The sequence below is a fragment of the Thalia democratica genome, chromosome 4 (assembly GCF_965202585.1).
Source record: "Thalia democratica chromosome 4, ktThaDemo2.hap1.1, whole genome shotgun sequence".
Taxonomy (NCBI): Eukaryota; Metazoa; Chordata; class Thaliacea; order Salpida; family Salpidae; genus Thalia; species Thalia democratica.
This window is the reverse complement of record NC_139168.1, coordinates 84,482,372-84,497,363: the sequence shown is the minus strand read 5'-3', so window position 1 is coordinate 84,497,363 and position 14,992 is coordinate 84,482,372. Positions and strand designations below refer to the sequence as shown.

Sequence of the window (14,992 nt, the reverse complement as noted above, 5' to 3'; positions counted from 1 at the left end):
GCTTCTTCAAATAAGATTCCATTGAAAAGCTTTTAACTGGTTTTACAAACTTGTTTAATTTTTGAAAGCTTGTATTTGCTTACTTTTATATACAAGTTTTTATAATATACTTAAATTAAACTTAAATGACTGTATTTAGTGTTACTGGATTGCAATAAATTTTTATATCAATAAAGTCAAATCTAATTTAAAACGTTTCAATACTAGAACAGATTATTTGTACACGAAATGATTAAATAAAGTTTTTATTTTAATATTATTATACTAGATTATTTAACTTATTCAAATAAAAGTTCTTCACAAATAATTCATATTTTATAACTAGATGATTATTTTTTTACAGATATCCTGAAGTTTTGGAAGATAATGAAAAGCTACAGATAGAAAATTTTAATTCTTTAATCAAGAAAAGAAACACAAAGGTTTGTTTGATTATGAATTTAATATTTTTTATTAATTTTTAGGGTGAACAGTAAGACTGCATAAATAAATTTATAATACAGTATTTTATATTTAATAAAACTACAAGTAAATCTTAAATATAAATGAGACTGAAAATACTTTTGTCGTCTACTTTTACGAAATTCTTATTATTCAGTTTTTTCAGAAAAGTATTTTATTTCCAATAGGTTCAAAACTTAAAAAGTGCAAATAGGATATGTCATTTAATATATTTTGTACGTATTAGATGTTTTGTGATATAATGTGATACATAGAAGCTAAACATTTAGATACATTATGAAAAATTTTTTCCAATTTAGAGTGTTTTTGGTCAATAAAAATATTACATTACACATACAAATTTACAAAATAAAGTATTGTGCGTTTATGTTATGTATAAAGCTTATGATTTATAATAAACTTACCCATTGTTTTATTTTAGTTATTTATTAATTTAAAATAGTTTTCGCCTTAGCATAATTATAATTATTTTGATTTACGCTATGGTTCAATTCTTTTTATTGATTTAAAAACAAAAATTATTTATCAAGTTTTTAAAGAAAACTTTAATAGTATTTACTTAATTAACGATTTCAAGTTATTTTTGTTTATGATATTATTTATAATATAGTCAAAGTACTAGACAAAAAAAAGTTTTAAGTCTATTATAGTTTTAAAATTTTAAGTACAACTTAGGAAGTGTATTAAAATTTACGAGGCATGTAATTTATATCGGAAATTTTGTGGCATTTATTAGCATTATTAGGAGTAAAGTTTTATTGACAAATTTTTGGCGCCTAAAATAGTTGTTAAATGTCTACAACATTAAATGTATTAAAAGTATATAAAGTTGTTGAAAAAAAATGCTGGTTTTGAATAGATACTAAAAATAGACATCAAAATTAAAAGATTTATAATTAAGTTACAGTACTTTTTGATACATAAAAAAGTAAATAAAAACTTTTTACATTTTTAAGTATTAAAAGTATCTTATACTTTGTTTTTTTTAAATAATTTTTTTTTTCTTAAATTTGGTGAAAAGTTGAAAGTTTTCCCAACAACACTTTTGAATATGATAAATTAACATAATCTCATAACGATTGAGTCTTTAAATAAATAGTTTTCAAAACATATATATTTATTTTAATAAGTTACTTAACTTACCTGATAGTTTTATTTTAATAAAGAAAGATGAGTTTATATTTTAAAATGAAATGAATGATAATTTGTACTTAAGTTTTCGGTTTAGTTTTCATTAAAAATCAAGTAAATAAGAAATATTACAATAACATTCAAAAGCTTACAAAAGTTTGTTTTTGTTAAATTCGATGTATTGTTACTAACTTATTCCCACGTTTTTTTTATTATGATAAATCTTTTATCAATTATCACCTAATCTTAAAATAACAGTAACTTATTGAGAATTTACAAATAGTTTAACTAGGTCAAACTAAAGTTTTATTATTTGATGAAAACAAACACTAATGAGAAATTTTAAATAATTTCTAATGTAAATAATTAGTTTCGACCGCAAGTTCAACTTTTTGATTTGAAATAAAACAAATATTTAGTTTTTAGGTTTGTAAGTTTACTGTATACAATTGTCATGAATGTTAGAAAACAAACTAGCAATTTTTGAAAACTGCTATTTAAAACTTTGAAATTTCATAGTGTTTTTACCATGAGTTTTTCTTTAAAACGGTAGTAAAATAAGTTTTGTAAGTTGACATCAACAAATCGTATTGTTTTTTTCTAAGAATAATAGGAATGTAAAAATAAGTTAACTATAAAGATTTAAACAAAAGTTTTTTAACATCACATTAATTAACAATCAACTTACTTATTGTAGAATAATTACAGACTTTTTTAAGACTTTAAAAAAAAGACAATTTTGTTTACTAATTTTTATAATCTAATATACTTTTTGAAGTGTAAAAATATAAAAGTTTTCAAAACTTCTTCAGATACTAATACTAAAAATGATCAATTTGAAATATCGATTGTTATTAAGTCAAGGTTTTAGTGAGTCATTATTATGCAAATATTTCATTCAAAAAGGATTTAATCTGTTTATTTATTTGTTCAAATACTTCTGAGTATTTGTAAATATTTTGAATTTTTAACCTCAAGTCAAGTATATCAATAAGTACTTATAAGATAATCATTTCAATATGTTTAAATTAGTACTTTACTTATACTTAAAAAACGATGTAAACGTTTTAAAAATTTTCTGGTTAATTTTTTTGTAGTTGAGATTTTTGATTATGAATCTTTAAAAATTAGAAAACTGAAGCAAATAAAACTTTTAATGAAAAAGTCGAAACCTAAATAGTACTTTTTAAAAAATATTTTCGGTATCAAATTATTCAAGAAACTTTAGTAACGACTTTTAAAAATACTATTGTAATTTAATATTCGTAGGAATATTTTAATTTTCTGCAAATTTAAACTTGATATTGCTATAAAATAATAAAGTGTAAAATTGCAAAAGTGTTGTTTTGTTTTTTACAATACTGTTATTCTAACTTGATATTGTTTTTGCTTTGTTGTAGCTTTTATAGTATTAAATTAAACACTTTAAATAGGAAGTTCAAAACAAACAATAATTATATAAGAATTCTAATCGATAATGTTAAAATTAATAAGTTATTTTGATGTGTTGTTTTAAGTAAAAGGTTAATGTGTTATTAAGTAGGCACTTATAAATAGTTTTCTTTATAAAAACAATACAATAGTCGGTGATTTTTATACTTTTAATAACATTTTAGCAATATAATTAAAACTATAGTAACTTTAAGCAATGTGAAATGCCTTATTAAAGTGTGTAATATATTTGTTGTAAGTAGACCAATAAAGCTATATAGGTTCAGTATTTAATTAACTGTAACAACTAGTATCTATTTTAAACGTCAAAATAAACGGAATATTTAAACACATTAAACCTGTTAATACAGTTTTTGTTTTTTTAACACAAAAACTGAAACATGGTTTTATTGGATATTTTTATTACATCTACAGACAACCAAAAAGTTCATTTACGTAGGATGACCACCTAAAATACAAAAATTAAAACCATAAATTTACTTGTACACATTAAACTTAAAAAATACATTGTTTAATTGCAGTATATCTGCAATCTTGATTCTTTGTTTACAAAATAAACATTTAAATGTGTATTTTCTAAGTATACAAAGTTTATGTATAAGTTTTTTATACCAAGTGTTTTGTATAAACAAAAGTATGAAAATATGTAAAAAAAGATAAAAATATTAAGAATTTTACCTTCTAAATATTTTAAATAAAAAGGTCTGTTTTTATAATAATCACAATATCAATACTTTCTTTATACTTTTAAAGCATTAATTTTTTTTTAATGTTATGTACTTAGGATGTAAAGTTTGTTTTTTCTTAACTTTTAATTTAAAACAATTTTTACACTATAACAGTTCACTTGAATCAAGGAATTATTGGTTTCTACGCGTGCCAAAATCAAAAGCATAAAATTAAATCCTTGGAAAGATATTATGAAACTAACCAAAAATATTTTAGTACTTTTTGTGTAGTTGGTAGTATCTGTTTTGGAAACAAAAAGTTGTACGTATTTTCAAAACATTTAACTTAAATTTATTTATTTTAACCTCAGTATTGGTTTTTGCCTAATGCCTTAAAAGTTTTGTTTGTTTGAATAATTTTCATTGTAGGTCTTTGAACTTCAATATGTTAACGAAATGAAGTCAGAAACTTTGCAACAAAATTTAAGAAGTTCTATAAGGTTGGTTTTTAAAATGAACAAGTAAAATAGAGTAATTACTGCACTCAATCTATGTTTTAGTTTAGATAAACAAATTATGTTATAAAATATATTTTAAAAGAGTAAAGTGTCGTTACAACGTGAATTAATTTTAAAAGTTAGTTTATCTTTAATTATTAGCTAAATTATTTTGTAATACTTAAAAGTTTTATACAATACTTTACATTTTATTAGCTTTCATTTACAAACATTTGTATTATTAAATCAAAAAAAAAATATATATTTTACTTTAGTACAGTTTACAATATTTTAAATATAAAAAACACAGCAATATTTTTTGTTCTTTGATAGAAAACCTCAGAAAAAGTTCGTTGGCCAAAAAAAAGTTCATATTAGCCAATAAACCACTGAAATCTATTCACAGTAAAATTTATTAAGTTTAATTCAAGTCTGCAATTAATGCAGTATCTACCGAATAAAAACATAAACAGTCCAAAAACTCTTTGATGAAAGCATAAATTTATTCTAATAAATTTTATTTTAGCCATAATAAATACTTTGCCAGGAATTAAATTTGAATATAGTTTTTTTTTACAGTAATTCTGTATCATATTTAAAGATTTAACTGCTAATATATTTAATGTTGCTAGTTATTCATTAGAAAAACATTTTTTTAAACTTAATACTTTCGTATATTCAAAAGCTTTATTAATCTTTTAACTTAATCTAAACTGTCTCAAAAACATGTAAGTTTTTATTTTTTAACAACATTTTCTAATTTCTTTAAGTAAATATGACATTTCGCTTTGAGTCAAATGTGGTTTACGGTAAACTTTTAAATTATAATTGTAAATTTTGTAATTATTTTTACCAAATTTACTTTTTAAACATCTGTAAAACTTGGATTAGGTCCTATTTGTAAATTTAATCTTTTAAAAATAAAGAAACTTTTAAGCTTTGCTCTTTTAATTTACTATTTGCTTTTTAAATAATTCTATCAAGTTAAAAGATTAGTGGTATACACATGAATACACAAAAATTACATTTTTTTTTGTAAAAATATAAACTTTTTTATGTAACTGACCAAAAATATGTGAATATTTTAAAACTACTATGATATATTGATTTTTTTTATAAAATTAACTTTCTACTATGTCAATACATATGTACACATATAAATAAGTTGCTAATGATAATTTGACCTAGCATTTATTCTTACAATTTATTTACAAATAGGGTGTTGAAAATGATATAAAAGAAACCTTATGTTAAAATTTGTAAATATCTTAAAATACATTTAACCCAAACTGAATGATTGGCTACAGCTTTTAAAATGTTAAACAATTTTACAGAAATCAAAAACTCAATTTATATAACTTTTTTAGTTCAACAAATACTTTGACAACAAATGACAACAAAAATTTATGTCAAATTTTTGACAATAATTTACAAGTTTTCAATATTATTTAAAATCGATTGCCAACTACTAAACATTAACGATCATAAAATGGTTTTAAAATATTTAAAGTCAAGTTTTAAGTTATTTATAAAACTTATTGACTGCTCAAATTTAAAAAATATTAAAGTATTTTTTACAGTTTTTCATTAAAACCTTAATTTATCATAAATTTGTTAAATTATGTCAACTACTTTTAGAAATAAAATCTGTGTTTAAAATGATTTAAAAGGTTATAAAAAGTTACAGTCCGTAGTTTTAACGTATAAAGTATTACTATTTAGTTTTATTTATTACCACTTTTAAGTAAGCAATCAATTAACTAAAAGACAAGTATACACACCTTTAATTAAGTATTTAAAAATAGCTCATACCAACTATTTTAATTGAACTCAATTAGTTTTAAGTATTATATTTACAAAACTTTTTCAAAAGCCATTTTTCATTTGTTATTAGTTATTGAGCAACTCGTTTTAACTTTAAATATTCTAATCTATAAAATTTGAGTAAAAACAAAAAAAAAATGTACAAAAACATTTTTGTAATCGCAATTTTAAAAGCAAACAATAAAAACTGTATGACAACAAATTAATTTGATATTCAAGTACGTCAAACAAAATTCCAATTTTTATTTTTTGGTGTAACTTTGAAATTGTAAAATTTTTCCTGTTTTAAGTTTGTGAAATTAGTTTTTATTAAAATTGTTTTCATAAAAATATTAAATCAATCATAATAGTATAAAAATTTATACGTGTTAAAAAAATTGTTTATGTATTAATTTAAGTTAAACATTCTTCAAACTACAACTTTTTTTAGTATTACTAACTGAGTATTTTTTTACAAACTCACATAAAATGAATCACAATATTTTTATTGTTTGTATGAAACTAAAACATTATGTTATATTCTAAAAACAAGTCATTACTTAATGATAAATTAAAACAGATCTGTAAGGATTAATTTTCATAAACATGCATTGGTAGGGTGTAAAACATATTAGTTTATTTGTCTGAAAGATTAGTTTTAAAGCAGAACACTTTTTAACTATTTAATGTAGCTGACTTCATGTTTTATTAGAATATTTTGTTTTTTAACAACACATGCAAAATGAAATTATTATGAAATTAAACTTTTCTAATTTCAACAATAAACTTCTTTTTTTTAATTTTAATTAAATGAAATTTCTTATCATCCAAAAGTTTGCATATTTGCATTTTAGTCGTAAAACATAGATTTGACTCTTCTAAAGTATACAAGTACAAATGTTATTCTAATTGAAACTTTTGTGATTGTTTGCTCACAAATTTGAATTTTTTTTCAGTTTTAGTTAATTTTGTAACCATAAACCATTTCACACAAAACACCAAAAAAGTTTTATTTTTATCATATTACAAACTGTATTAATCTAAAACTATCAGTTTTGTATTGAAATAATTTGTTTGCACTACTCATTATTTTTACCTCTTTTCAGGTAAAAAATTGAATGAATTTCAAGTCGTCCGAAGACACATTATGACGTCATACGGGGACTGACGTCATCAATATCAATCAACCATTCTTGAGATGTAATAATTCTTTCTATATTGTTACATCATAAGACGCCACCAATCATTGTCATGTTCAACGAAGGTTTATAATTACTGGTTTTATTAATATTTTTTTAAGTTTTAAAAAACTCATATTTTCCAATAGATAGTTGAAAAGTAGAGTATATAACAGTTTTATTATTTTATAGATCTAAGTATTTATTTCTGGTAATAATACTATAATTCTGTTTACTAAAGCTGACGTTATTATTTTTTTAAAGTACATTGTACTACAGTATGTGAATTATATATAAAAAAGATCAGTTTTAAAAATTATACTTATTGTTACATAGCATAACATATGAAAATTAACATCATTTTAAAAAAACAGACAATTTAAGTATCAAAAAAACTTATTCTTTTCAAATAAAAGTTGAATCACTTCATAAAAACAAACAAAAACTTCATTTTTTCCAAATTGTCTTTTTATTTTAAATTTATCTCTTCATTGAAGAAGTAAACTCTACTGAACTTAAAACCTCTGTATCTAACTCAATAAATCAATACAAATTTTATAAAATACTATAAATCAATATATATAACCTTATGCATACTTGAGTATGTAGTTTTTATTTTATTAGATTTCTTTTATTAAATTGGAATAGAATTTGAATCATCCAAAAAAAGTTAATTTTGTTTTTGGCAATAAGATATAGCGCTTATTTGCTTATACAAATATGCTATTAGATTTTTAAAGATATTTGATATTTTATAGTATGTAAATTTACAAAGTTGTTGAAATGTATGGTATTTTATAAAAATCTTTCAAACTTTGTATTAAAAATTTTTATAGGCTTAAATTGTAACACCTTGTAAAACTAATATTTTAATTTAATATGTTTATGTGAATTTTTCAAAAGTATTATACAGGGTGAGAAAATAAATCGTTTTCTTATTTTTAATTTTTATCTTATCACTTGGTACCTTATAAATTTGAATAGTATATGTTGTACATTTTAAATCTAAGTCTAAACTTGATATGATATTTAAAAAACTTAAGTTGCTTAATTTAAATAGTTCTTAAATTTTTTTTTGTATGAAAAAGAGTTTTTTACTATACAATTACTATATTATTTGTAAATATATAATTATATAATAAACTTTTTTTTTCAAGAGTTAGACAATAAAATACTAGAGAGCTTCACTTTTAAGGACCTGTGTTATTTAATATTAAATTAAATTTACTATATAAATATTAATTTTACAAATAGTCTGTATTAAGATTTAACTATTAAATTACATTAGTTGCTAATTAACTAATACTATTAAAACAGCTTCACCTAAGTTTGTTGAAAAAAAAGATTAAGAATAAACATTTAAGTTATTTTTAATTCCAATACTTTTGATTAGTTGAAAGTTAATATTTAATACTCAAAATTACAAGAGTATAGTCCTTAAAACTGAATTAGAACTATAATATAAACAATAGAAAAAAAATTATATATCTATAGAGCCTAAAGATTAAACTTTATTTGTTTTTTCTTTTGATTATAAAAAGTATTACCTCAGCTGAGTATGTTTAAACATTTATTTTTATCAAAACAATAAAAGTTGAAGTTTGGAAATATTCAAAATCATAAGGAGAAACGTTTAGTATACAACAATATTTAATTTTCACTCAAGATATTGTTAAAGAATAGACTTCAAGTGTTGAGATATAAAAACTTTAGGGTTAAATATTTTTGTCATTATGAATTACAACTTATATTTTTTTTAGTGAATATTCTGACTTATCAATTCATTTTGGTTTATACATTTCTATGTTAAACTTAATTTTTACAGCATAAAGTATTTTGTATGTATAGTTATCTAATAAAAAAAGCTGTTTTTTAAGTTTTTATTTAACACTATTTTAAACAAAAACATACTAGCATTATAAATTTGTGCTATTTCAATTAGTTTAAAATTTAAAGTTAACAAAGTTGTATGATACTTTTTAAAGTACATAATAAAATTTGAAATATTTTAGCATTTATGTGTTCCCATTTATAATACTTTCATGTTAATTCTCAAAAGTGCTTTGTGAGAAAATAATTGTACGTCTGTACTATGACGTAATTAAGCTTTAAGTTTCTTAGACGCTCGCTTTATAGTGGATTAGAAAAATTTGTCACATGGAAAATTGTAATTGAAAAACTGGGTCAAATAGGAAAAAGGGGATAAAATAGAATTAAAAATTTGTTTTTATGTCAAGTTTGTTCAATTAAGCTTTTTACTTACTACTAGTTTGTTAGGAAGCTAGAGATTATGAAACGATAATCTGTTACTTTTAGCCGACTTGTCAAAGAGATTAAGTAAGATTAGAAAGTAAGATTTTCTTTCAACTTACCTGACCTATTTACTTAACACTTTTTATATAATTGATTATAATGATTACAAAATAGTCAATTTGTTTTTTTTTAATTAAATACCATTAGGACTCTATCTAGTTTTCATACGAAAGTTTTAAAATATCTATTAATATTTTTTTTTACATTTATGTTTTCTATAAAGAGTAATTTTAAGTGTTTCGCCTTAAGAAATGCATAATAGCTTATAAGTTAGATGTTTTCATTTTTTTATATGTCTTAAGTATTCTAACATAATTTTGATAAAAGTAGTGACATTAGTAAATGTCTCAAAGTTGAAAATCTACAAAACTTTGTATATTTTTTGTTTTATAACAAGTACAATGTTTTATATACAAATGTTTAAATTGGGAGAAAAAGTATGAAAATGTAATATAAGTGTTCTTTTTTCTCTATATTTTTAATGTTATGGTAAATATATTGTCAACATGCAAAATTTGTATCTTAATTTAAATCAATTTTACTGTCGTTATTAAAAATCGATTTCGACAAAGATATTTAAGACTGTTACATTCAGAAAATGTTTTCCTTTTAAATATTTAATTAGGTTGTTGTTTTAGCGGTAAATTTACTAACGGTTTTGGATTTTTTTACAAGATTGTTATTCTTTCGAAAAGAAACATAAGTTAAATATGTTTAACCCTAAGTTTAATGAAACTATTTTAGATTTACTTTAGATTTTAACATTTAAAACGTGGTTAGAACTATTTTACGATTATAATAAATTTATAAACATTTTTATATCAAGTAACTGTTAACTCTATAAGTTCTGTTTAACTATTTTTAAATAAAATAGTGTTATTGATTACTTAAAGATTATAACAACTATATTGAAAAGGAATAGTTTTTAAATGTCCAAGTTTAAACTCAAAATAACTTGGTCCTTCAAATTTAAACTTTTTTTTATGAAGTTTAAACAAATATGTATTTAGAAAATTGTTTAACCGTAAAGTAATGTTACTAAAAATTAGTTATTCAAATTGAATTATTAGTGAAAAATATCTCGAAAGTTATTTTTTACCGTTAGATATAACTTTCAATTAAAGAGAAAATCTTTTTTGTATCTAAAGTTTGCTTTAGTATTAGTTTAGTAATAAAGTATCTTATGAAGTTTTAGAAATTATATTTTTTTACAGATCAAGTTTATTTGAGTTTACGAATTCACATCCCTAAAGAAAGAGAAACTTTGATTTTTACCGTTTCAAATAGGTATGGTTTGATTTTTTATATAGAATAATTTTAAGTTGCTTTTTATTTTTTAGTTTATAAATTAAATCTTAGTTTACGTGATTATCTTGAACATCAAATTAATGTTTGATTTTTTTTAATAACAAAGTTTATACTTCGGAAGTTGTAAAACATTGACTGTTTAAAGTTTATTAATGAACTTAAAAGTATTTATACAAATAGTTGCTTAGCATTTAAAATGACCTATTTTTGTATAAAAATTTTGTTACAATGATATTTTTTTAATAAATACAAAAAAAATACTTATATTTTTAAAGATTTTGAAAATATTTGAACATTTATAAATTCTTTGCACGCCATACCAAAATAATAAAAAGTTTATTCAGGGTTAATTTACTTTAAAATGCATAAAAGTAACCAAAATGTATCTATTTGACGCATAATGGCATGTATCTTTTTACCAATTAAATGTTAATTTTTTTATTGAGTATAGTCAAAGTTTGTAAATGTCATTAATTTTGATTGGTTTTGAATGTTTTAAAAACTAAATGAATAGTTTTGATAAATAAAGGTAGTATAATTTTATTCACTAGTTGTTTAACTTTTTTTATTATAACAAAGTTACACAAACTTATGATTTATTTTTGTATTTATTAAATGTAAAAACAGCTGACATATATTCAATTAAAACATATTAATTAACCTCTAAACTTTTGATGACCAATATAATTTAGACAATGTTTTACTAATTAAACTTTTATTAAATAATCATTGACCTTTTTTTCGTACAGAAAATAATATTATACTAATTATTTTTTTATTGAATAATCCTTGACCTATTTTTCGTACATAAAATAAATCTTTGTTAAGTAATCCATATGTATTGACCTAATAAATATATTCAAACCATAAGAATCTGTTTAGCTATTTTCTATAATTTTTAAGCAAAACATATGTTTTATTTTCTTGGAGCCACATTTAAATTTATAATTATTTTTCAGTTTTTTTTACAATTTAGTGTACAAATGGTTAGTTATTTTATGTAATGTGTACATTGTAATCAAAATTCATTTTTTTTTGTTACTTACGAAATTATTGACATAATGGGTGTAATATATATATGCCAATCAAAATAATACTTATTCATGAGTTATACAACATTAATTTACATAGTTTAGTTAGTTTAATATCAGAAAGAAAATAACTGTGTTTAGATTGAAATGTATAACATTAGTTTATAATTTAATTAACTGTAAAAAAATATTCAAATCTAAATATATGAGAAAGCTGTTTTTAAAAATACTAACTAAGCATATTTTAAACTTAAGTAAACTTCAAAGCATTAAGTGAAATGTTTAAATGTTAGAAAAAATATAACATAATCCTAATGTTTTAAGTTAAACAAGTTTAAAATACTATCAAAGAAAATCTGAAGATAAAAGTAAGCACTTTGAAATACCTTGATAAATAAATTATTTAAAATTTTAATCCTGTTTTTCATTATGATATATTTATTAGTAGTTATAAATAAGGTATATAGCAGATATAAAAATTTCAAGTAATTTTGGATGAAAATTGAATAAATAGTTTATTATTTAATTATATTTCACGTATACTTAAAGTTGATTCATACAAAGCCTTTAATAATTTGTTATTATAATTTTTTTTTTCACTAAGTCTTTTTAATTTTTTTAATACTGTCGATATAGTTTACTAATAAAATTAACTAGAACCACAGTCCATTTCTTGATTTTATGTTAAATTTATAGGTAAAGATATTTTAAGCAAAATATAACTTATCAATAATTAAAATGTATTTTCCTGATATATTTTGACTAATTAAACATAAAATCTTTTTAATCTTAGTTTTACGCAATATTTCAAAAAATAAAAGTTTTTTGATTAATTCAGTTAATATGCGTGACAAGTGTTTATAAAAAACGTAAAAACCTTTAAAATAAATATTAGTTTTTTTTTCAAATCAAAAATTTACCATTGAGGTTAAAAATAATTGTTTACATAAAAAGTTAATGAGTTTACTCACATAGTTTTATTTCTAATATTTATTTTAAAAATTATTTTACATTATAACTTGGATAAAACATAACATAAGTAAAATTTTGTTATAAAAGTTAAATATTAAAAAGATTTATTTGAATAAATAAATTAGTTTTTGTTGTGTTAATAACTTTTAGGAATAATTTTAAATAAAAACTATACTACTGCATTTGTATAAATTTTTGCAAAGTTTAATGCTTTTATTGTTGTTTTTGTAGCACAAATAAAGTTTTAATATATACTTATTTGTTTAAACTCTTGTCCTCTATAAATTTATACGAATTTCCGTAATTTTTTATTAATTCTGTTTTTTTTTATATAATATGTACTCAAGTTCTTTGTAAAAAATTTTAGCAATAATTTTAACTTAAAAGATATAGTTTGTTTATCACCAACAAATGTTTAAGTTTTTTAGGTTTTTTCAATGTTTGATTTGAATTGAATCCAAAAAATCCAAATCATTAATAAAATATGAATCACAATTTATGGTGTTACAACATCAAATAGTTTTGTAAAACACATCCTAATGTTCAAACACAAATTGAATCATTTTGTTTTATCAGTTTATTTTAATAATTTTACAATTGCAATTAAATTATTATTTTGTTAATTCACTTTATTGTCGCTTCTTTGTAACTCAACTAATAAATAAATCTTCTTAAATATTTATACTAAATGGCTAGGTATTTCAAATAAAATTTAATTTTTTCTTTCTTATTAAAAAGTCATTTATGGAACTTTTTTATTATAAATTTTTTTTTTTTATAATTTGCTGTATTATACTTATTTTCCTAATTCGAATACTAAAAGTTGTAAAATTTTAGTAGTTTTTAGGCTTAAAACTCATATATTGTAATTAGTTTTCATAATTTAAGTGTATTGTTTAGTATTAGAGTTACCAGTGTTGATCTAGTTTATAATAATATTTTTTATAACAGGAATTAAACCAGTTCCAGTCAACGAAAAATTTATTCCAATGCAATCGTACAACATTTTTGAAAGATGTTTTTTTAATATGAATTGGTTCTTTTCTTTAAAACGTCCTTTTTCTTTTTTTTCATATGTATCTGTGACAAAGAGTTTAAAGTTTTTGATATACAGTTCTGTTTTCTAAGTACAAATCAAGATTTGTATTTGTAAATAACATTTAATTATCACTTAGTGTCTTTGATATATGATCTTCATTTTTAAATGTTGTACTACTATTTAAATATATGTTTATAGATTTTTAAATTTAATTCCTGCAGCATAAATTACTAAAAATGATACGACATTAATTAAAATAATATAGGTTATGTATTTTGTAAGAAGATAAAGTTCCATCGTTGCTCAGCCAAGACCTTATGGTTACCAAATAATGATATCTGAAGTTATATTAATATTATACTCAGAAGCTTATACTTAAAATTTTATAAGAAAATAAAACATATATCAGCGGTTAAAATTGTTTAAGTAATCTCTACGAACAAATTTAAACTCTTTTTTTATGAAATTTAAGCTAGTTTTTTTTTGATAACTTAAATGTCAACAAATAAAAGTTATAAAGTCACTTAGTTGAAACACCCAAACTATTGTTAAAACATATTTAGTAAAAAAAAATATTAGGTAAACATATGCTTTAAATTAAAAAAAAAACTTAACAAAGTTTAACCTCCTGTTTTAAATTTTAAGTGTCATTGTAAGAACCAAATAGATGACTACTTGTTTTAAACCGCGGAGTATAAATCGTCATAATCCTTTATTTGAAATGTCGCATTACAAGATAAATGTACCGAATAATAGTTGATAAAACATACTGTTTACTTGTAGAGAGACAACTGGTTTTTAAGAAACTTTTTTTCCAGTTTTTTTAAATTAAAAGTTTTCATGTTTTTTTTTAGTATAAACTATAAAATAAGGTAACAATAATACCTTTAACAGTTAAAAACTACTAAATGTACAATTTAGTTCTACTTAAATTGTGTTCTATACTAATAGTTAGTACAAACTTAATAAACCCTAAATTTATGCATATAAAATTTTCTCAAAATTCTTATTTTTTATAACTTTTGCACAAAGTACCAGGTTTTTTGTATAAATTATAAAATTCTAGGTAAAATAGCTACCTTGTACTTAGTTGCTACCGTATTTTATTATCAAAATAAGGTTATTATAAAGTCTAAAT

At 20.8% G+C, this 14,992-nt stretch overlaps 1 long non-coding RNA gene across 1 annotated transcript; it reads left to right on the top strand.

The window, feature by feature from the left end:
* The first annotated feature begins 3,935 nt into the window (after positions 1-3,935).
* On the top strand, positions 3,936-13,909 carry LOC145835046 (uncharacterized). Its single transcript, XR_014369812.1, has 5 exons — positions 3,936-4,035; positions 4,143-4,213; positions 7,120-7,277; positions 10,719-10,791; positions 13,767-13,909. It is a non-coding gene; the product is annotated as an uncharacterized LOC145835046 (long non-coding RNA).
* The last annotated feature ends 1,083 nt before the right edge of the window (positions 13,910-14,992 follow it).